At 43.5% G+C, this 24221-nt stretch overlaps 1 long non-coding RNA gene across 1 annotated transcript; it reads right to left on the bottom strand.

Annotated features, from left to right (window-relative positions):
* Nucleotides 1-792: 792 nt before the first annotated feature.
* On the bottom strand, nucleotides 793-24181 carry LOC117082362. Its single transcript, XR_004436565.1, has 3 exons — nucleotides 24013-24181; nucleotides 23374-23722; nucleotides 793-1191 (listed from the first exon to the last, which is right to left on the bottom strand). It is a non-coding gene; the product is annotated as an uncharacterized LOC117082362 (long non-coding RNA).
* Between the last annotated feature and the right edge of the window lie 40 nt (nucleotides 24182-24221).

The following is a 24221-nucleotide window of genomic DNA, read 5'->3' as shown; positions in this document are numbered from 1 at the left end:
TGTTGAGTCCTAGCACCGTCCACTCCACTGCTGGGAAAGGAATATGCCCTGGGGACGGAGATCTCTTTGCAGAATGCCGTCGTGGGCTGCAAACTCATAAGATTTTTAAGGAGTGGTTGTGGACCCCTGATAAAAGCCCATTGTCATTTTGAGCTTCTGGAAATCCACAGGTCTCTAATTTTGTAAAAGGTGCTTTCCATGCCTTGCGGTCTATTCTCCCAGGGAAATTTAATCTGAATACTGTGTTGCAGGGTGCTGGTTGGAGGGCAATTGCTGATACACTGTGGGCCCAGAATAGATTGGTCACGTTGTATTTCTCCCTTTTCACCCTAACAAATCAGAGACCCGATGGTACTGTTCCGAATTTGGAGTCTGAGAGTCTCAGCCTCGCCTTATCTTTCACCAGCTAGGACAGCAGCTAAGACTGAAGGTGCACGTATCCGTGTTTTCCTCCGGGCCACCCTGTTCCCCACTCTGTCCCTCACTGATCTGTGCATAAATTGGGCAGATCTACTTAAATCTGCTTTACACAGCAGGCTTTTATATAAGCGTTCATTTGAAAACCAGGAGATGTATAAAGGCCTTTTAGCTTTATTTTGAGGTAGGTAGGGTCTCACTCTGTCACCTAGGCTGGAGTGCAGTGGTGGAATGATGGCTCACTGCAGCATTGACCTCCCAGGCTCAAGTGATTCTCTTGTTTCAGCCTCCTGAGTAGCTGGGACTAAATGAGCACACCACCACTCCCAGCTAAATTTTTTTCGTTTTTATTTTTAGTAGAGACAAGGTCTCACTATGTTGCCCAGGCTGGTCTCGAACTCCTAGCTTCAAGTGATCCTCCTGCCTCAGCCACCCAAAGCATTGGGATTTCAGATGCCTGGTGCATAAATGCCTATAGATGTTGAAAAAGGAAGGGAACGTGAAGGAAGTACCCCAGAGGCTTGTGCAGCCTCACCTGGGCACTCAGAGGAGGCCTCTCAGGCAAGGAATGGACAAGGTATATGAGCCAGCTCACATCTGTGGCTCCTCCTTAGGTTCATGGGAGCTCGTCCATAAGGCATAGATTGGTTCATGATGGAGATCAGGAGTATTGTCTTGGTGTCAAGTACCTTGGTGCCTGGCTGCTGTTCTGTATCATGTGGCCTCCATGGGTGGCTGGGCTCTAGGATTCAGATGATCTGACTCCTAGATCATCTGAAAAAGAAAAAGATGTTGAGGCTTCTTTTTCTCCAGAGTCATCTAAATTTAAAGTCTGAGAGGCTGATAACTACGGCTGCCATTTATGACATGTTGAGCAGTGTGCTACCCAAGTTCCATCACCTGCCTTGAGTTCTCGTAGCAACCTGCTGATACAGAGAGTCTATTCTTTAACAGAGGAGAAAAGAAATATGAGCTGGTGAACTAGGGTGATTTGACCAGATTCACACAGCCAGAGACTATCAACTCAGAACCCCGTCTCCTGGGTCTTGATGTCTTAATCGGTTTGGGATCTTATAACAAAATACCTGAGACAGGTGGCTTACACAACAGACAGTTATTCCTACCACTTCTGGAACTGGAAATCTGAGAACAGGGTACCAGTGTGGTGGGTTTTGGGTGAGGATTCTGTTCCTGGCTTGGGGATGACTGCTTTCCCACTGTCTTCTCACGTGGCACAGAGAGAAGCAAGTCTCCTGTGGTTCCTTTAGAATCCCATCTCAAGGCCGTCATTCTCCTGACCTCATCTAAACCCTCCCCCTCCCAAAGGCTGAACCTCCTAATACGTCACCTCAGGCAGTAGGGCTTCGGCATAGGCCTTTGGCCCAGAGGAGTTGGGGACAGATATTCAGTCCATAGCACTTGGGTTTGCAATCCATGCCTTAACCGTAGACCTTCAGAGCCTTGCTCAGCATAGAAAAATCTCAGTGTGATCTGACAAACACCATCATGAGGCCAGCAGAGCTTCCCCATGTGAGAGGATGGAGGTAGGCAGGTGAGCCCTAACTGCCCAAAGGAGGCCTCACCCTTTGGTTAACGAGTTGATGGTATTTGCTTTCCCTCGAGCCTCACACTTGAGGTTCAAGAGCTTGTTCCAGCCTGGTGAGGTAGCTCATGCCTATAATCCTAGCACTTGGGGAGGTCTAGGTGGGAGGATCACTTGAGGCCAGGAGTTTGCAACCAGCCTATGGGCCACATAACAAGACCCCATCTCCACAAAATTAAATTTTTTAAAAAGTTAGCTAGGTACGGTGGTGCTCACCTGTGGCCCCAGCTACCAGGGAGGTTGAGGTGGGAGGATCTCTTGCCCCGAAGAGATCGAGGCTGCAGTGAGCTTTGATTGCACCACTGTACTCCAGCCTGGGTGACAGAGCGAGACCTCATCTAAAAAAAAAAAGTTTGCTCTCTTCCTCTCGACCTAAATGCTTTCTTCTTCTCAAAAACCAAGATGACTTTCCCCTTCGCCCTCTCAGTGATACCCCGATATGTCCCTTCTGTTGGGTGTTCCCAGGCACTGCCCTGCTTCTGCCCTCCCTGCCTCAGGCAGGTCTGGGCTCTGCCTCCAACCTTTCCTCCCTCCAGTCATGCTCTCCCCTCTCCGTCTCTCAAGACTTCTGCACACAATGACCCGGTCAGTCTTAAAACGCTGCTTCCAAAATGTCACTTAGTGAAAGTCTTCCTACTCATCTTAGTCTATTCCAATCTCATTGACTCTTTCACCCATCATTTTATTCAACAAATGTCTAAGAACACATTTAGGCACGGGTGTTTCATTGCCAAGCAACATGAACGTGCGTCTGCCTGAACACATCATTTTAATTAAACATGCAAAGTCATTTTCAATACAAGAGCAAAATACTCTCTCTCTAAGAGACACAGAATCAGAAAGTACTTAGGCACATGCACGTTTCTGCACTGCACTCGTCCATTCTCCATCCAAACAGCAGTTAGTGAGTGCCTACTGTGTGCAGAGCAATATGTTCTCTGCACTGGGATTACAACATGAGTAAACAAACAAAATCTTCGCTCTTGTGAGCTTGGATTTTAGTGCAGAGCTGAGAGGAAGAACCATTTCAGTTTAATGTGTATGCGAGCTAGGTAGGAGATGCCTGATGTACAGTCATTTTAAAATAAATAACAATAACAGAAAAGTCATTTCTAGTAGCTCTTGACTAACAAACAGCCTTTTGAAATTGTATGTGTGTGTGAAGTCTTAAAGATTTTAGCCCCTATTTGTTTTTTTATGTTGTTGTTTTTTCCTTTTGCTGTTTTTAGTTGTTTGAATGCAAAACAAAGGCGCAGAGTGCATGGGAACACATTTTAGGGGTGCCGCAGCTGGAAGTCAGCCTCTGAGGGTCTCCTGCAAGACTCAGGCTTAGACGTGAGTAGTGGCCTCCGAGGGCCTGGACCTCACACAGCTCAAGTGATACCAACCCAGGTCTTTGCCAAGCTTCCTCTAGACAATACAGCCTGTATTCCTCTAGACAATACATTCCTAGACAATACGGACTGAATCATGTCCCCTCAAATCCATATATTGAAGTCCTAACCCTAAATGTGACTGTATTTGAAGACAGGGCATTTAAGGAGGTCATTCAGGTTAAATGATGTCATAAGGTCGGGTCCCTAATCCAACAAGACTGGTGTCCTTACAAGAAGAGGAAGAAGACCAGAGATCTCTTTCTCTCCCATGCACACAAAGGGAAGGCCATGTGAGGACACTGAGAAGGTGGCCCTTTGAACCCAAGGGGAGAGGCCTTGTCAGACATCAACCTTGCTGGCACCTCAATCTTGAACTTTCCATCTCCAGAACTGAGAGGAAATGCATTTTTCTTTTTGTTGAAGCGCCCAGGCTGTGGTGTTCTGTTACAGCAGCCTGAGCTTCCAAACAAGGGGCTGTTTCAGGCACCTGATCCACCTGCCTTGGCCTCTCAAAGTGCTGAGGTTTCAGGGATGTGCCACCATGCCCAGCCTAATTTTTACTTTTTTGTAGAAACAGGGACTCACTATGTTGCCCCTGCTGATCTTGAACTTCAGGGTTCAAGCAATCTTTCTACCTTGACCTCCCAAATTGCCAGGATTACAGATGTGAGCCACCGTGCCCAGCCAGGCAAGGTTCTTAATGTCTATGAGCCACAGTTTCCTTATTTGTAAACATAAGGTTGCACTTTGTTAGATGACTCTGTGTTATGATCTGGAGATATGTTTCTCTCCAAAATTCATATTTTGAAAGCTAACTCCCATGAAGATTAAGAGTGGGATTTTTAGGCCAGGCGCGGTGGCTCAAGCCTGTAATCCCAGCACTTTGGGAGGCCGAGACGGGTGGATCACGAGGTCAGGAGATCGAGACTATCCTGGCTAACACGGTGAAACCCCGTCTCTACTAAAAAATACAAAAAACTAGCCGGGCGTGGTGGCGGGCGCCTGTAGTCCCAGCTACTCGGGAGGCTGAGGCAGGAGAATGGCGTGAACCCGGGAGGCGGAGCTTGCAGTGAGCTGAAGTGAGCTGAGATCCGGCCACTGCACTCCAGCCCGGGCGGCAGAGCGAGACTCCCCCAAGAGTGGGATTTTTGGGAAGTGATGAAGTCATGAAGGTGAAGTACCCATGAATGGGGTTAGTGCCCTGATAAAAGGCCTTGAGGGAGGGTGTTTGCCTCTCCTACCATGAGAAGATACAGAGAAGGCACCATCTATGAGAAACAGGCCCTGACCTGCTCGAAAATCTGCTGCCTCTTTGATCTGTCCAGCCTCCAGGACTGTGAGCAATGCATTTCTGTTGTTCATAAATTGCCTAATAGTCCGAAGTATTTTGTTATAGAAGCCCCAGTAGATGAAGACACTCCAGGAAGAGCCCTGCTCAGCTCTCATTTGCTATGTGTTTCTCGTCCACATTGAATCTGGACTTGGCCAGTGGGACTTCGGAACACATGATGCAAACACGGCTCAGCCAGCAGGATGCAAACATTGTTCAAGGGAGGGAGCACAAGACCCCAGAGCCTGGCTGCTTGGGACACAGCTGCGAGCCTCCATTCTGCAAAGCAGTTTGGAGAGCAAGACCTTGCAAAGAAAGAGGAACAGCATCCGCTATGCGTGATGCACTCAGCATGCAGGTGAGCCCTTCATCCCGCCAGCCAGCACATTGACTGCAGCTGCACTGTGAGCTCAGGCTTCACACACAGGCCTAAGCAGAAAATTCACAGGTGTGTGGAAAATACCCAGGTATTGTTGGCTTAAGCTACTAACGTTGGGGCAGCAGGAGAAAACGGAAACACACATCCACTTTTCCATGTTGCTGCTAGGAGGAACTGCGAGACTGTGAGATCCCTGGGACAGAGCAAGCGCTCAAAAAGACTATCGTTGTCATTGCTACTTTCCATTGTACGAGATAGACCCAGGAAAAGGGCTTGTCAATTAGAGAAAAAGTCAGCACTTACCTTCTTAGCACCTACAATCTGTTTAGAGCCATGTGCTCTGGGGCTTTCCTTTAAGAAAATTACATTCTCATCCAGGCACAAGGACTCACACCTAGAATCCCAGCACTTTGGGAGGCCGAGGCAGGAGCATCTCTTGACGCCAGGAGTTGGAGATCAGCCTGACCAACATGGCAAAACCCCATCTCTCTCTACTAAATATACAAAAATTCGCCGGGTGTGGTGGCATGTCTATAATCCCAGCTACTAGGGAGGCTGAGGCAGGGGAATTGCCTGAACTCAGGAGGTGGAGGTTGCCGTATGTCGAGATCATGCCACTGCACTCCAGTCTGGACAACAGAGTGAGACTTGGTCTCAAAAAAAAAAGAAAAACAAAAAAGAAAAAAAAATATATTGCATTCTACAATGGAGTATCATTCAGTCACAAAAAAAGAACAATATCCTGCCATTTGCAGTCGTGTGGATGGGACTGGAGGTCATGATGTTAGGTGAGTTAAGCCAAACACAGAAAGATAGATACTGCATGTTCTCACTCATCTGTGGGAGCTCGGAAAGTGGACCTCGTGGAGGCAGAGAGTAGAATGGTGGTTCGCAGAGGCTGGGAAGGGAAGCAGGGAAAGGAGGATGGAGAGATATCGGTTAATGGACACCAAAGTACAGGCAGATAGAAGGAATAGGTTCCAGTATTTGATAGTACGGCAGGGAAATTATATTAGGTTGGTGCCATTAAAAGTGACACTGAACAGATTAAAAGTAACATTAAAAGTAATGGCAAAAACAGCAATTACTTTTGCACCAACCTTATCATTAAGAATTATTTGTTGTATATTTCAAAATAACTATTTTGAATATTTTGAACTATTTTGAATAATGTAAAAAAAGATAAGTGTTTGAGCTGATGGATATCCTAGTTATCCTGATTTGATTATTACACATGGTATACATGTATCAGAATATATGTACCTCATAAATATGTAAACAATAATATATCAATACATTTTTTTTTAAATCTTAAAAAGAATAAGTGATTAAAAAATTACATTCTGGTTAACATACTTAAGATGATCAATGCATTTATTGCCCTGGGCTATCAACAAATGATCAGGGACCTCTCTCTATGAAACATATCAAATAAGTGCACATTTTGAAAATCGGAAATCAATAGCAGTATCAATTTTCTGGAAAAACTTTAGAGAAAATGTATCCCTTGATCAAGGTCCTGAATGACAGGAAATATTTCAATAATGCCAATGCTAATGATACTATTAACATTTGACATTTATCGATAATGTATTCTGTGCTGGGAATGAAAAGAAGCACTTTACACGCAATGTCAGATGTAATCCTTTCCTCAGCCTGATGAGGCCGACTTTATTTTATGTGCATTGTATGAATGGGGACACAGAATGACAGGGAAGTTAAGAAACTCTGCGATCTGTTCAGTGTTACTCCGCTGGCCAGTGGTAGAACTGGCTTTGACCCGGGCTGCCTAATTCCAATATAGGCATTCTTCTTTTGGACAGAGAGGCTGGCAGATAAATTAAATGCATGTGTACTCTAAGAAAAATCATTCTAAAGTTGAAGGGAGAGTTAACTGGTACCATTGTTATGAGTCTAACTGGACCTGTATTCTAAAATGTTTTTATATATGTATAATATATATAAAAAGATACATAAATCAGTATATTATATATATAAAGTGATGGATTATACATAACATTATATATATTACTATATATATAATGATGGATTAATATACATATTTTGAGATGGAGTTTTGCTCTTGTTGCCTGGCCTGGTCAATATATTAACAGAAAGTTATTTTAATAATTAAAGACACAGTGGCAGGGCACAGTGACTCATGCCCATAATTGCAGCACTTTGGGAGGCCAAGGTGGGTGGATCCCTTGAGGTCAAGAGTTTAAGACCAGTCTGGCCAATATGGTGAAACCCTATCTCTACTAAAAGTATAAAAAATTAGCCCAGCATGGTGGTGGGCGCCTGTAATCCCAGCTACTTGGGAGGCTGAGGCACAAGAATTGCTTGAACCTGTGAGGCAGAGGTGCAGTGAGCCAAGATTGCACCACTACACTTCAGCTTGGGTGATAGAGCGAGACCCTGTCTCCGTTAATAATAATAATAATAGACATATATCCTACAGTTCTAAAGCAAAATAATAAAAACGATGGCAGTCCGGGTGCTGTGGCTCATGCCTGTGAGCTGGTCATGGTGGCGGGTGCCTGTAATCCCAGCTACTTGGGAGGCTGAGGCAGGAGAATTGCTTGAACCTGGGAGGCAGAGGTTGCAGTGAGCTGAGATTGCACCACTGCACTCCACCCTGGGTGAAAGAGCAAGACTCCATCTCGAAAATAAAAAAAATAAAATAAAATAGAAATAAAAATGATGGCACATACATAATGTGTACCGCATGGCAGGCTCTGATCATAGAGTGCTACGCAGTATGTACTTTTTTTTCTTCCCAACAGCCCTATGCTATAGCTTCCATTATTTTCTCCACTTCACAGATAATTTAACCTGCTACAGAGAAGTTACGCCAATGTCCAAGGTTACAGGCCCGAAGAAATCATGGGTCAGTATTCAAAGCCAGGTGGCCACCTCCCACCGGGCGTTCTTACCGGAGAGCTCAATAGTTCTGTGAGCTGTTTCAAAATAGGAATTCAAATATCGGCAGAACCAGGAGATGGCAAAGCGTGCTCGGATTGCTAGATAACCTCTCATGTATGCTATGTCTCGTGCTGAGCAATGTTTTCTCACTAAACCCTTACAGCAATTCCATGAAGCAGGCACTGCTGTGATCCCTTCAAAGATAAGGATATTGAAGTTCAGAGAATTAGTGATCGCGGATCTAGTTAAGAAAATGGGATTTGAAGCAAGACATTCTAACACAATGTAGACTCACTCGATTTTCTTTGGTCTTTTAAAAATTAATTGTATTAACAAAAGTCCTACATGCATGTAGTATGAAAGAAAATAGTTGTTTTACCTGGTCTATTATGAAAAAAGAGTCACTTCTAGCCTTGCTCTAATAGTTCCTCCTTCTAGGGGTAACTATTTTCAAATCTCTTAACAGGCTCTCTTGGTCTCTCTCTCTCTCTCTCTCTGTCTGTCTGTCTGTCTGTCTCAACAGAGTCTCGCTCTGTCACCCAGGCTGGAGTGCAGTGGCATGATCTCAGCTCACAGCAACTTCCGCCTCCCAGGTCCAAACAATTCTCCAACCTCAGCCTCCTGAGTAGCTGGGATTGCAGGCGTGCACCACCACGCTTGGCGAATTTTGTATTTTTTTTTTTTTTTTTTTTTTAGTAGAGATGGGGTTTCACCATGTTGGCCAGGCTGGTCTTGAACTTCTGGCCTCAGGTGATCTGCCCGCCTCAGCCTCCCAAAGTGCTGGGATTACAGGCGTGAGCCATGCGCCCGGCCATTCTCTTGGAATTTCTAACACAGCTCGAAAAGCCATCCTGACATTGCTATCTTTTGAGTTTCCAGTTCTAGACATCATCTATTGAAGTCCCACACTGGGAGAGGAGGGATTGTTCCCCTCTGTAACGACGCCTTCGGTGGGCTCTTCCTGTTCTGCTCACCCTTTTCTCTGCAGTTAATAATTACATGTTTGTTTCTACTTTGCTTAGTTTTTTTAAGTATTTAACCCTATTCTTCCCCAACTCTCCTCTGGTTGATGAGTCTCCTCCCAAAATGTTCACACTTGTTAATGACCCTTCCCTCGCCCTCTTCCCGGGGACCGGGACGCTGTCCCAGCAGACCCCCTCACCGGCGGGCACCATTGTGCATGGGTTACTTTCCAGGCTTCCTGAAGAACTTCTTTCTGGAATTCTATTTTACCATCATCATGAAGTGACCCTTTTCTCACTTTTGTGTTTTGCCTCTATTTTCTGGATTCTGGCTGTCCTTTTTCTCGGTTAACTCCCTCAGTTTGGTGGAGCATATCTGTGTTAGCCTGTGTTCCCAACAAAGCTGACTCCAGGACGTGCATTCAGGGGAAACACCCGAGAAGGACACAGGGAGGGAGTCTGAGAGGCTAGGCAGGGGAAGGTGGCAAAACAGGTGTAACTCAGAGTGAAGGAGAGAGGAAACGGGGCAAGGGGAACAAGGAAGGAAAGCAAGGAGGGAGAAAGGGAGGCAGAAATCATCTGAGACTTCAATGCGGTCCTCAGGAATATTTGATAAGGCGGTGGGATGTGTGTGAGCTGAAGCCATCCTTCAGCCATGTCACAGGTGTCCCGGGAGCAGGCCTGCCTTAGCACCCCTGCCCCCCGAACTCAGCCATGGGTTGGAAGCAGTCCTGGGAGGAGTGGTCTCAGACAAACTTGGCCATGAGCTCCCGGTGCAGACAGGGGCTGCTCCTCAGGCGCCCCTCAATACCTCCACTTGCCTCCTGAGAAGGGGTGCAGGAGAGGTAGACAGATTTAGGGGCTGAGGTCTTGAATCTGTCCCCACACCACAGTGATGACGTGGCTGGGCGTAGAATGTTAGGGTTTTGACAGCATTGTTTCTTTGTTTTCTGCATCCTGGTGTTAGCAAGTCTGAAGTCACACTGGTTTCAATTTTGCCTAGAAAATCTGTTTTATCTCCCTGGAGACTTTAGGACATTCTCTTTGCCCATGCTGTCCTTAGAGGTCACCCTGAGGAGTTGTTACTGCAGCTTGCCCGGGGCCATCCTAACTAGGCTGGCCAAAGAAGCACAGTCCCAGCTGCATCGCTGCCATTCAGTGAGAGTCCCCTTCAGTCGCTGCCATTTGGGGAAAGTCCCCTTCAGTGCCACCGGGTGATGTGTCTCTTTTCCAGCGACTATGACAACCAGGCAGGGAGCTGAGCACTTCACGGACATTATCTAATTTTATTTTCTAAAAAAAAAAAAAAATCAGATAACATCTATAAAGAATCTCAGGCTGTCACCCAGGCTAGAGTGCAGTGGTGCGATTCCAGCTCACTGCAGCCTCGACTTCCCTGGCTCAAGGGATTCTCCCACCTCAACCTCCCCAGTAGCTGAGACTACAAGCACTCGCCACCACCCTCAGCTAATTTATTATTATTATTAGTAGTAGTAGTAGTAGAGATGGAGTCTTGCTATGTTGCTCAGACTGGTCTCAAACTCCTGGACTCAAGAGATCCACCCACTTTGGCCTCCCAAAGTGCTAGGATTACAGATGTGAGCCACCACCGCACCTGGTCTGACATTATCTAATTTAATCCTTCCACTAAAGTAAGAGTTATCTTCATTTTCACTCAATCCCACTATCCCATTTAGTTGTTTTTCCTAAATTAACCTAATTTTCACAGTAAGGTCAGTATTATTGCTCTCATTTTACTGAAGCTCCGAGAGGCTTAGAAGCCCATTTAGTGTTCTATTAAACACAGCAGAGCCTGGATTTGAACTCAGTTTTTTCTAATGCCAAAAGTTTCTGGGCCGTAAAGTTGCAGAGATGAAGACAGCCTTTTAAGCAACTCCTAGTCTTATTCCTCCGGTTTTTTAAGAAGTTTCAAAACATCACAGAGTTCAGAGAGCAAGAACAAAATCTCCTCCGCAAAATTCTCACCAATTTTGCCAAGAATTTGTAGTAGAAATAATACTGAATTCATTAAAAATAATTGTATTTAAATGCATGTATTGGAGTGTTTTTAAGGCACTAAAATGCATCCATTTGTATTTGGTCTTTCCAGAAGCTACTTAAGATAAATACCTGCTTTTATGTTTTTCGAAAGTTCATATATATACATTTATACAAATGTATATATTTATACATATATTATCTATAACTTAAACATTATAATAAATATATGTAAGTATATTTATTATAATATAAATATATAATTATATAAATATTATATAAAATATATATTTATATATTTTATACAAATGTGTATAAACATATATTTGTATTATATAAAAAATGATATATTTATATTATATATAATATATTATATATAAATACCTATATATTTATATTATAAATATATATTATATTGTATAACTAGTATATATAAATATATAAATATATAAACACATTTACTTATATATATATTTATTATATATGATTTTTATATCTGTACAAATATATGTAAATGTATGTACATATATGTATTTTTGGCTCTCTTGCTCTTAGGTTAAGAAGCATTTCCAAATGATCCTTAGAAATGATTGCTTTCCTGTGTTGAGGTTTCACTGAGGTTTCACTATGTTTGTCACATTACACATAGATAAGAGCAAAGTTTTATACATTAATTCAAGTGGCTATTTGTTACAATTTTCCACTGCTATATGCCATGGTAAAACAAACCATTGAGGTTAAAGTCTTGTTTTGATCCTAGCTGTCTGAACTCTGTCCTACCGCTTTATTTCCACGGGCAAGTAAGAACCACAGAGTATTTTCTGCTTTCATTGGAGGACTCAAAACTGTCATCGAGAAAATTAGTAATGCAGTGAATAATATAATACCAGTTACAATGGATTGAAGTCATTGCATAGTTCATTCTGCCAAAGGCTACATTTATATTATAGGCCGCATGATAACTTTTGCCTAAATCTTCAAACACCTTGAGAAGATTCCAGAATATTTGACTCCTGGGTCAAGGGTGGGTCCCTTGTTCAAAACAGTTTGGAGACTCCTTTTGGGTGCCCCTCAGAGTCCTCCCAGCCTCTGGGTCTGTGATATGATCACCTCCGTCTGAGGCACTGTCTTTGGCTCATTCGTACTGAGAGCTGGTGATTAATCTGGGGAATGTTGATTCTGACAAAAACAACAACATTGAAGTGTGATTCTAAAGTCATGCCCCTGACCATCTTGTGTAATGAATTAAATCTGAAAACATTTCCAAAAGAAGAATTTCCTGATTCCCTTTCAGTACATTTTTAAATTTTTAAACCGTGTGACTGTATTAATCAGCCATTTAAAAAATTAATGGAAAACCAAAACAAGTACATTTTTTGGATTATATATAAATAGATCTGTCTCTCTCTCTGTCTCTCTCACACACACATACACACACACACGGGACTTTACATGATTGCAGGGGAAACACACTTCAGAATACAAAAAGTCTAGTATGCTTATTATTATTTTTCTTATTTGAGACAGAGTTTCATTCTGTTACCCAGGCTGGAGTGCAGTGGCACAATCTCGGCTCACTGCCACCTCCACCTCCCAGGTTCAAATGATTCTCCTGCCTCAGCTTCCTGAGTAGCTGGGATTACAGGCGCGTATCACCACGCCTGGCTAATTTCTGTATTTTTGGTAGAGACTGTGTTTCACTATGTTGGCCAGGTTGGTCTTGAACTCCTAACCTCAGGTGATCCACCCGCCTCGACCTCCCAAAGTGCTGGGATTACAGGTGTGAGCCACCGCGCCCAGCCCTTGTTACTATTTTTGACAACACTCTGTGACTTCATTGTCCCTGGCCTGGCATCCCATTCAGCATATGCCCATCCCTGCTGGTGAACATTAACTCTCACTGCATGGAAATTGGACCGAGTCCCCACGCTGTCCTGAGCACTTTGCACCACAGTGCAAGTCAGCGATCACGCTCTGTTCCTGACAGTTGTGTCTCCACCGTCACAGGCGTCCCGGCCCTTATAGCGAGTCCAGCGGTTTCTTCCCGCTGCCTCAGCTGATCTCCCCCACTGACCACATTCTGTCTGGGCACGGTGACAGCACGTCCCCCAGGGCCAATGCGGCCACAGCCTCACGAGCTGCCTTCAGCACTCCTGGGGGTTCCTGCTGCGGCATTCTTCGGTTGCCATTATCCGCATCGTTTCCAGTAGAGCATTTCCAGTGTTTTTCTTGCTCTTTCCACAGTATCTCACTCAGCACTGCTGGCCATTGGAGGTTGCTGTCTGCCTTGCTCAAAGGAGAACCCCAGGGGTGATTCCACGCCCTGTCGTTACTTCTTAGGGGCATCAACAAATGGCCATCAGGTGACCCTAACTTCAAGGGCCCAGAGTCCCTCCTGTCGAGCAGGTTGTACACAGGCAGCTCTGGTACTGGCATCCCTGGATGTCACTCATTGCCACCTCAAGGGACTGGGTCTTTATTTTTTTACTTTTTTGAAAATACAATGTTAATACAATTTGTCACTATTCTCTAGGGAGCACTTATTTATTACGCTGGGATTTTATGTTTTACAAATTTATTTGTTGTAATGGCGTGCAATACCTTAGTTTTAAAACCTTATTTCCTAGGTCTTTTGAGAGCCGGCTATAACCCGAGATTATTTTCATAATGGGCTCCTTATATAATGTACTCCTTAAAAGCTAAATGGTACTTATCACTTCATTTTGCATATCGAAGGACATTTTAGCTCAGTATTAATAACCCAACATTATAATAAAAATAATAATAGTAAGGATTTAAAAATCCATTACAAATCTCCCTAAACCCAGGTGCACTCATTAACTCTTAGATAAAAGAAATTGAAATAAAAAAATCCAGAAGTACTTAATTTTATTCTACCTAATATAACGACTTTGAAAGAGAGAGAAGCAGAAGACAATTCTCTTGACTTCACATCTCATGTTGGGGCCAGGCACGGTGGCTGATGCCTGTAATCCCAGCACTTTGGGAGGCCAAGGTGGGTGAATCTCTTGAGGCCAGGAGTTCGAGACCAGCCTGGCCAACATGGTGAAACCTTGTCTCTACAAAAATAAAAAAAATGGTTGGATGTGGTGGTGTACACCTGTACTCCCTGCTACTTGGGAGGCTGAGGCATAAGAATCGCTTGAACTCGGGAGGTTCAAGGCTGCAGTGAGCCAAGATCATGCCACTGCACTCCAGCCTGGGTGACAGAGCAAGACCCTGTTTCAAAAAAAGAAAAAAAATGTAGTGCTCAGTTTGCTAGGCTTGCCAGTTAAAATTGGCTGTTAGATTGAAAAACAAAAGCAAACAAGCACTCCTATCTTGCTGAGTTATTTTATTTTATTTTATTTTATTTTTGAGATGGAGTTTCGCTCTTTCGCCCAGGCTGGAGTGCAGTGACATGATCTCGGCTCACTGCAAACTCCACGTTCTGGTTTCAAGCGATTCTCCTGCCTCAGCCTTTCAAGTAGCTGGGATTACAGGCTCCCACCACCATGCCCGGCTAAATTTTGTATTTTTAGTAGAGACGGAATTTCACCATGTTGGCCAGGCTGGTCTTGAACTCCTGACCTCAAGTGATCTGCCCGCCTTGGCTTCCCAAAGTGCTAGGATTATATGTGTGAGCCACTGCACCCGCCTGCTGAGTCATTTTATTAATGAGAAGGTAAAGGCCATGATTTCTGCCTTTGTCATCTTGAAGGAGGTGGAACGAAGAGAAACAAGAAAATGGGATTATTAAGCCAAAATCATGCAAACAAAATCACATGCACACAAGTTGGGCTTCTCAAACATTAGAGCCTGTTAAAATCCATCCAAATGCGGGCAGGCTGGGCATGGTGGCTCACACCTGTAACTCCAGCATTTTGGAAGGCCAAAGTGGGGGAATCATTTGAGCCCAGGGACTCTGAGAACAGAGCCAGAACCTGTCTCTGCAAGTAAATTTGAAAATTAGCCAGATATGGTGGCATGCACCAGTGGTTCCCGCTCCTCAGGAGGCTGAGGCAGGAGGTTCCTTTAATCGAAGGAGGTTGAGGCTGCAGTGAACCATGATTACCACTGCACTCCAGCCTGGGTGACAGAGTGAGATCCTGTCTCAAAAAATAAAAAATAATATAAAAATAAAAGTAAAGAAAATGTTGGCATATTGGTCAGCAAGGCCTTTGTAAGGGCAAGTGGAGCCATTTGCAGGATTTGGAGGCATCCTCTAGGCACACAGCCGTCATTAGGTGTTATGGGTTGAATTGGGTCAAATTCATATGTTGATGCCCTAAACCTCAGTACCTAAGGATGAGACCTCATTTGGAGACTGGGTCTGTACAGATGTGATTGATGTAGGGCGAGGTCCTCAGGTGCCCTAATGCAGCATGACTGATGGCCCTATGGAAACGGTGATTAGGACACAGGCACACGCCCAGGTGAACATGAAGACAGAGATCGGGATGATGTTTCTACACATCAAGGAAGGAGCACTGAGGACTGGCAAACGCCAGAAGCAAGGAGAGGCCTGGAACAGGTTCTTCCTCACGGCCTCAGGAGGAACCAACCCTGTGACACCTTTGTCTGGGACTTCCAGCCTCCAGAACTTGAGACAGTCCATTTCTGTTGTTGTGGCACCCTGTCTGTGGCACTTTGTTATAGCAGCATAGGAAACGAATCCACTAGCCATACAGTGACTCCAAACCACTAAGACATAACCCAGTCCCTGCAAGAACTTCCGGGGACATGTCTAGCGTGTGATGCCCACGACACCTGCAGGGATAACAGAAGGCAAATCGTCAGCTGAAGGCCACAGGAATAACTCAAAACAGTAAGTCACCTCAGGATGCAGGTCACAGGGGACAAATAGAGAATCAGCCATCCCAGAAGAGTCCCACAGGCTGAATGGATGTGTGTGGGGCAGGGGAGGACAGCCCATGGTATTGGAGATGGAAGTTGGAGCAACACCCCACCTCCGAGTTGGCAAAGCCCATGGTTCTCACTGGCAAGAGAAAGAGGCTTGGCTTTCAGGGAAATGTAAGCCCAGGGGTAGCAGCAGACACACCTGGGGAGGTAAAATGCATATAGATAGATGATAGATAGATAGATAGTGGAAGAGAGAAGGCCATTTGTTATGCTTAACATTTCCAGGATGGCCGGGCACGGTGGCTCATGCTTGTAATCCCAGCACTTTGGGAGGCTGAGGCAGGTGGATTACTTGAGGTCAGGAGTTCAAGACCAGCCTGGCCAACATGTTGAAACCCTGTCTCTACTAAAAGTACAAAAAAATTAGCTGGGCATGGTGGTGCATGCCTGTAATCCCAGCTACTCGGGAGGCTGAGACAGAGACAGGAGAATTGCTTGAACCTGGGAGATGCAGATTGCAGTGAGCCAAGATCGTGGCACTGCACTCCAGCCTGGGTGACAGAGTGAGACTTCATCTAAAAAGAAAAAAAAATCCAGGAGGATGTACATTTACTCTACTACATATCCTATGTGAAATAACAGAAAAGCAAAATGCATAATTTTATTTTGCGACCTCCATAGAACTCTAAAAGGAGTATAAAAATGTATAAGCGGCTTATATAAAATACTCATGATCATGGGAACGTGCTTCTTGCATAGTAGCGAATTTAGCATTTCAAATCATTAAAGAATATTCAATTTTATTCATAAAGATGAAAACCGTTATTACCATTATAGAATTTAAACACACATATTTTCAATATTCAATCACAAGTAGTGTAAGGCAATTGTCTTTAATAGCTAATTGACTTAGATTTCCTTTAAATATAGCTTTTACCATCTTTTGAGAGCTTTTCTTGTTAACTAATTTTCTGTCGGCAGGCAAAACCACTTGCTCATATATACTATAGCATATTAGAGTCCATATCATTCTTTCAGCAATTCATTCAAGTCTAATTTTACTATGCAGAGCACAGCATTACTGTAAGTTTATTTTCCACAGAGGAAATTCTCAATGTGTAACTTAAAATACCAAAGTTAGTGTGATGAGGCCATAGTGTACAACCACAATGGAAATTTGACTCATTCTGAGACTTTTTGAAGTTGCAATGGGCCACTAAAAATAGTTAAAGATCTCTAATACTTCTCATGGTTTCTTTTTGGATGTTCTATAATTGTGAAGGATACTATGAATAATTCACCTTTCCTTTAACCTCTTGGTCTGCTATAACCAAATGATTTCTGGGATGGCAGTTTTGCTGGTCTACAGAATAATTGTGAAATAATAATATTTCACCCATCTCTCTCTCTCTCTCTGCACCAAAAAAAGAATACAAGAGCTTTATCTAGGTTATGTGTGCTTATAAGGCTACCAGTTTTTTACTTTCACATATTGAATTAAGAATTACCAGTGAGTCGTTCTAATATGTTATTACAGTAGTGAAAATATAGATAGAGAACTCTATGTTAAATTTGAGAATGATCGTTTCAGTGATCATAGAGAGGAGCTCTGATAAAGTAGTTCTTTAAGTTAATAAACCTGACATACTACAATCTATATGAGAGATCCTGTTTAGCAGACTCCTGGCAAACTGTTACTGGTTTAACATTGTTTTCTCCCAGGACATTCACCATTTTAGTAAGGTACACTCAAGCTATTCCCACTTGTCTGCAGTGCAGGAGAAACATGCATCTTGGCACAAATGAAAGAGTGACGCCATCTCTCACGAGGACCGTACTGTTGCTCATCATGTTTCCCAGAAATATGTGACATATGTTAGAGACCACATAGAAGCAGTTCCTTGACACTTGTCCCAGGTTGTCAGAGAACTCAACCAGCAGCAAAGACAGAAAATAGACCAGACCATCATGCAAATAGCGTTCTGAAAATAAGTCGTATTAGTCTCTGGTTCAAGAACAGTTTTAGCTGGTTGTTGCTAACTGCCACCTCACACGTGGTGATCACTACGTAGACATATCTGAAATGTAGAAGCATTGCCGTAGCAGCCCTTAAATCTGGTTATTTTATGGGGTTTGTTGTTTTTGTTTTTGAGACAGGGTCTCACTTTGTCTCCCAAGCTGGATTGTAGCTGTGATCTCGGCTCACGGCAGCTTCCACCTCCCGGGCTCAAGTGATCCTCCTGCCTTAGTCCCAAGTAGCTGGGATTACAGGCTCGTGCCACCACACCTGGCTAATTTTTGTGCTTTTTATAGATATGGTTTAGCCATGTTGCCCAGGCTGGTTTTGAACTCCTGAGTTCAAGCGATCCACCTGCCTCAGCCTTCTAAAGTCCTAGGATTGCAGGCATGAGCCATCACGCCGGGCCATTTTATGTTTTATTTTTGTAAAATATTCTTGTTTTAGATTGGTGACATAATTGGTCCTAGTTCATCTAAATGCCAAGTGTAAGTTCCAACTCTAATTTTAATGATGATCTGGAGTAGAGGTTTCCAAATATTTTGAGGATACACACCTCATCAGTAAAAAGTTTTTGATCATGAACATACAAAGACATTAATATTTACTGATGTGTAAAACCAGTAGGGGCAGACCCTTCCTGCTGAGTGGCTTCCATGGGCAATTAGACAGTGATAGGAACAAACACTGTAGAGGCAGGTACGTCTTCTGTCATATTTTGAGCATTATAAAGGATACATAGAAGCATAAACATAATAAATGAATCAGCTAAAAATAAATGTGCATAGAACTCCAATGTTCTTTTACCTGTATTGCAAGATATCATTCTGTACAGACCCTTGGGTGTGTGCACCTCACCTTTGGGGCCCCTGAGCCCGTCGGTGAGGCCTGAGGTGCTGTCACAAAAACAACTTCACTTGTTGTTTGTCCACTGTGATAACTCTGGCTATATGAGCACATTTTCTTTATCACTGAAGTAGAGTCACGCTGGATAGCAGGAACTTTGATATCTTCATCAGAATGATTCATTTTAATGTGTATTGCTTTGTAATCATAAAAGTTGAAGTATTACTTTTTTTTTTTTTAACTAGAGCACAGTTACAAGTAGATGTTTGCATAATCACAACAAGAGGAAGTAATGGATTTTATTTTAAGGCACATAAACTGAGATCATAGGCACATGATCAAGTATCAATCTTCTATGTTGGGAGAAGACAGGGACCAAGGTTTACGAATTACGTAACATGTGACAGGCACAATTCTAGATGGTTTGAATATGTTAAAAGATATCATGGCTCTAAATTCCTTTATATAATGTTTAGTAGATAACACATGCTATTATTATGTTTCTCATTTAATCAACAAAATTATCCAGACAACTAGGTATCACTACACTAGTCATTTAAAGTCACCTAAAACTCAGCGCGCTTCAATGACTTTGGATGTGGTCACATCTTAGTAAGAGGCAGAATAGACATTTCTGATTCCATAGCTCGTGTTCAGGGTTTTAATTTTTTTTTCTTTTTTTGCTCCTTTCACTGTATAATTGCTCATGTAAGAAGCTCCAGAGTGAAGAGGCTACCCTTTGGATATTGTCACGTATAAAGACAATAAGAGTAAATAGTTGCTTATTTGAAGACATCCATAGAATGGCTCATGTGTCTTGTTTTCTGCTTTTGTTTGCTTGTTTTTAGACAGAGTCTCACCATCACCCAGGCTGGAGTGCAGTGGTGCAATCATGACTCACTGCAGTCTTGAACACCTGGGCCCAAGCTATCATCTTGCCTCAGCCACTTGAGTAGCTGGGACTACAGGTGCACACACGCCACTGAGCCCAGCTAATTTTCAATTTTTTTTTTTTTTTTTTAGACAGAGTCTTACTCTGTCATCTAGGCTAGAGTGCAAAGGCACACTCAGCTCACTGTAACCTCTGCCTCCCGGGTTTGAGTGATTATCTTGCCTCAGCCTCCTGAGTAGCTGGGATTACAGGCGCCCACCACCACGCCTGACCAATTTTTGTATTTTTAGTAGAGACAGGGTTTCACCATGTTGGCCAGGCTGGTCTCGAACTCCTGACCTCAAATGATTCGGCTCACCTTGGGTGCCCAAAGTTCTGGGATTATAGGCGTGAGATAACATGCCTGGCCAATTTTAAGCTTTTTTGTAGAGACAGGGTCTTGCTCTGTTGCCCAGGCTGGTCTCAAACTTCTGGCTTCAAGGGATCCTTCCACCTTGGCCTCCCATTCTGCCACATTCTATTTCTTTAGAAGCAAGATACAAAGTCCAGCTGACACTCGGGGGAGCAGAATTGAACCCCACCTTTTTAAAGCAGGATTGTCAAAGGAGTTGTAGATGTGTGTTCAAGACACCACACAATGTATTTGATGAGATTCTGATTATAGACCATTTGGAAGATTTTATGTGGACTGTAAGAAACTGGGAAGGATTTGTAAGCTTCCAAGTTAGCCTGTCCCAGTTTGTGAATGCTGACAGAAGACATGAGTGCTCTGGGTCAAAGACCAAAAGGACTTTATGACTCAAGCAATAGCAGTAGGCAGAGTATCAGCAATTTTAGTTCTCCTACTCCCGACCCCCACAGGGTGACTACAGGAGGGTCAGGCGACATTTGCACATGCAGTGGATTGCATTTTAGGAGGTGAACCTAAACTTGGAGGATGGGAGGCCGCCTTTCACAAGAAGCAGTAGACATAGCGGCCCTTTGCTTTGAAGGACACAGTCTCTGTCTTCCAAAGCTGTCCACTGTTTAACCATCTTTGACAAGATACTCCGGGACAAAGACTCTCACTGCCTCCACTCAGAAGATGTGCAGAAATGTGAGGCTCACGGAGAATTCTCTTCCGAGTTTATGATAAAGGTGGTTGCATTAGTCAGGGTTCCCAGAGAAACAAACCAACAAGAGTTAGATAGGTGGATATTTTAAGGAATTTGCTCACGGGGCAGTGGAGGTTTGGTGAGTCCAAAATCTGATGAGGGTGCTAAGCAGGCTGGAGACTCAGGAAAGAGCTGCAGTTTGAGTCTAAAGGCAGTTTGGTGCAGAGCCAGAAAGGGCTGAGGTTGCAGATGAAGTTTGAAGGCTGTTTGCTGCTGAATTCTCTCTCACTTGGAGGAGGTCAGCTTTTTGTGCTCTTCAAGCCTTCAACAGATCGGATGGGGCTCACTCACATTTTGGATATCTCATCCAAAATAATATCATCCAAGATATTTTGAATATCTCATTCAAAAATACACTCACAGAAATATCCAGAAAAAGATTGACCACATATCTGGGCACCATGGCCCAGCCAAGTTGACACATAAAATTAACCATCAAACTAGCCGTATGACTGCTAGTTTGATGAAAAGAAAAAAATGCAAGAGATGAAAAAAAAAATTTACAAAGGCATTTGGCTGAGGAACACAGAAGTGCAGCCTATATTCATTGTGAAGTAATGTGTTCAACCGCGAGGGTTCATGTTTGAAGAGACTTCTAAATACAAAAAGATGATTTTTCTTCATTCCCATTGCTATTTCAGATTCCCATTTGATAATTTAAAAAACGCATACTAGCGGCCAGACGTGGTGGCTCGCGCCTGTAATCCCCGCACTTTGGGAGGCTGAGGCAGGGGGACCACCTGAGATCAGGAGTTGGAGACCAGCCTGGCCAACATGGTGAAACCCCATCACTGCTAAAAATATAAAAATCAGTCAGCCATAATGTTAAGCAACTGTGATCCCAGCTACTTGGTAGGCTAAGACAGGAGAATCGCTTGAACCTGGGAGACAGAGTTTGTGGTGAGCGCCGCTGCACTCCAGCCTGGGTGACAGAGTGAGACTCCATCTCAAAAAAAAAGAAAACAAAAATGCATACTGGCATGGTCCACCCTAGTCAAACAGTTTCCAAGAATTACAGACTTGGAGGAGACCCCAGAGTTAATGTAATTCATCAACATCATGCTACAACTTTCTGAATATCATGCAAATAGCTACCTGTAGAGCTGGGACTTAAAACTCGAGGTTCACAATGTACTCTGTCCAAGAGCATTGGAACTGTGGCTCATGGAAGCCGAGGTTCCACAAAGGTTCCCTACGAGCCTCCAGGAGGATGGGCATGGACAGGGCCCCAAACCGAAGTTCACTAGAGGGGCTTCATTTCAGTCTGAATTTTATACCAGAATTCTGTGTAAGGTTCCATTTTAAAAGGGATGATTTTGCTAAAGCAAGCTTGCAAATGACTCTCGTTTGTGATGGATATTTTTGTTGCTAGTGATGGATGTTAATATGTTCAAATTACATTTGAGAACCGAAGTTCAAAAAATAACCTTCATTTAGAATTTTCAAGTTTGAATTTTAATAATTTGATCCAATTTGAGTTTATAAACTCAAGGAAAATGTTAACTTATCAATGTAGTAGTGTTTAAATTGTTCTATTACATATTTATTTTATCCTTAAAAATCATGACCATAAATTTAACAGGATAATTCAAACCGCTTTTTTTTTTTTTTTTAGTAAAAAGCAGTACATATTCATGAAGGAATATTGGAAAATACAGAATAACAGAAAAAAATATATAAAATACATGTACTACCTAAACATATCTGTATCAGTATTTTTATGTATCACCTTTCAGCATTTTTTTCTAGGCAGATGTCTCTTTCTCTACGTAGTTTACGATAAACTGTGTACATACGTACAATTTCATGTGACCATTTGCACTTATCCTATACTCAAGGCCTTCTCTATGTCATGGAACAACCTTGGAAAGTATAATATTGAATGACTATGTAAGCTTCCACAAAGTGGTTATACCAGTTTTTAACTAACAACCTCTTTTCTGTTTTCGATTTTATTTTACTGCTAAAAAACCAAGCTGGAGTAGTATTGCTAGGAACCAAGTTTTTTCCCCAACCCCTGCCAAAATCCCTAGCCCCTCGTGTTGTTGTATTTGGGGTAAGAAAGGAATTCAGAATGAGGTCATAATGGCAGGGTCCTGATGCAATAGGATTAGTGTCCTTATAAGAAGAGACTCCAGAGAGGGAGCTTCCCTCCGTTCCTCTCTCTCTGTGTCTCCCCCCAAACCCACCTGTCATACAAGGACACAGCAAGAAGGCGGCGTCTACCAGCCAGAAGACAGCCCTCACCAGAAAGCGAACGGTTGGCACCTTGAGCTTGGACCGGTCACCTCCAGACTGTACCATGGACATTGCCATTGTTGGAGCAGAGGTACCAGCTCTGGAGGTGACTATCTGAATGATGTTCAGTCTGCAGTATTTGCCATGGCTGCCCGAGCTGCCTAAGACAATCTCACTGTGCGTAAAGATCTTCTCCTTCGTCCCCCATCTTTGTCTCTCCTCTGATCATACATATGCTTCCTTGTTGCCACAGACTTCACTTAAAAACCCAAGTTCCATGAGAAAATAACTTGGGAATTCAATACGGAGATGGCAGAGTCCCCAGCATGGGGACCCCTGAGCGTGAGGTCTCGCGACCTTAGAGGCCACTCACCTGGGAAACCACCCAGGCTCTGGACGGCTTCTTGGTTCCTTTCTGAGCTGAGCACCAGAGCCTTGGTCAGCCTTGACGCCAGCCAACAACTGTTCTGGGCAACTGATAGATGTTCAATAAATGTCCCCCGCTGTTAAATGTGCCTTGATATGTAATTGAGAGACCCTTAGCTCCACGTTGAAGTGGGTCCACAAGTCCTCTGGTTGGGAATGCTTTCTTAATGGTTCTTTTATCATTCACTATGCATTGAAAAGTAACCAGAGAATCGCAGAAATAGAAAGCTGAAAGGGATTTCCTCCCCAGAAGTTTTCAAGGTTGTTCTCCATTGTTGTGAGCAATGAAGCCAAAACTTTAAAGAAAGCATTTGAAGAAGTTTAGGCGAGGGGAGCAGAGCTGTTCTCATGAGGGAAGGAGGCAGCCTCCCTAGACCCACCCCCTAGGGGTCCCCCATGCCTGAAACAGAATTTGAAGACTAAGGATCTAGTCTAAACTCCTCATTCAGAATGTTTATTTGTTACCCTCTGAGGGGGATCTTAAAAAATGACAGAATTCCAAATTTAAACAAGAAAAAAGCACTATTCTAGAGTTTTTAAAAGGCCAGAATACATAGTCCTATATTAACATGAAATATTTACTTACCAAAATCTTGTAAGAATCCGGGAACCAACAGTTTAGGAGAAACATGGCTCTTGGCTCCAAAAAGACTGCCCGTTCCATCTCTGTGTGACTTGATTGATAGCCGGAGACATGAGAGAGGCGGAAGGGGTGGCTCTGGAGAGTGCGGGCGAGGTTGGCCCTGCGCCTCTCTCCTGTGCTGCAGGCCCCAATCTGCATCCCTCCCTTTCTCT

The sequence above is a fragment of the Trachypithecus francoisi genome, unplaced genomic scaffold, assembly GCF_009764315.1.
Source record: "Trachypithecus francoisi isolate TF-2019V2 unplaced genomic scaffold, Tfra_2.0 Lachesis_group9, whole genome shotgun sequence".
Taxonomy (NCBI): Eukaryota; Metazoa; Chordata; class Mammalia; order Primates; family Cercopithecidae; genus Trachypithecus; species Trachypithecus francoisi.
Note: the sequence above shows the minus strand (reverse complement) of the source record. Positions and strands in the feature narration are given on the sequence as shown.